This window comes from Chrysochloris asiatica, unplaced genomic scaffold (assembly GCF_000296735.1).
Source record: "Chrysochloris asiatica unplaced genomic scaffold, ChrAsi1.0 scaffold00090, whole genome shotgun sequence".
Taxonomy (NCBI): domain Eukaryota; kingdom Metazoa; phylum Chordata; class Mammalia; order Afrosoricida; family Chrysochloridae; genus Chrysochloris; species Chrysochloris asiatica.
Window position 1 is genome coordinate 3,023,742 of NW_006408608.1, and position 619 is coordinate 3,024,360.

A 619-nucleotide genomic window follows, 5' to 3' on the forward strand; every position below is an offset into this window, starting at 1 on the left:
TTCTGCTGAGCTCAGAGTGTGGGTCCCGCTGGGGAACAATGCCGACCTGGTGACAGCTGTTCTCTGCCTCTCTGCAGCCCCCTCGGATTGCAGCAAAAGCCCTCAGTCCAAGTACGGACACTTATGCTTGCCTTTTATTCCAGCATCTTCCAGAGCTCCGATATGTACAGACTTTATTTATACACATACAATATACATCATATATACGTATTTATATATATTCACACGCCAGCCCACACACGCTCATCCACTCACATGTAGGGAGGGTGGCTGGGCCAACTCAGAACCAACTCAGGCCCAGAGAAGCAGGGCTGGGCTTGCCAGGCAGCTGTGAGGTTTTTGTTTTTTTTGTTGTTGTTGTTGGGTTTTTTTTTTGCTTTTAAAAAGGCCATTTTCTTCAGAGGTGTCTTCCCTCTCCCACACCCCAAGTCCTCTCCCCAGAATGCTTTGATATATATATATAATTGCCATCATTTTTGCACATGAACAAATTGAATTTAACATATACTAACTGATGTTTCTAGTGTGGTGCTGTGGGTTAATGAGCCAGACTGCAAGGAAGTTTGAACTGCAAGGTCAGCAGATCAAGCTCACCAGCTGCTCCTCGGAAACCCTATAC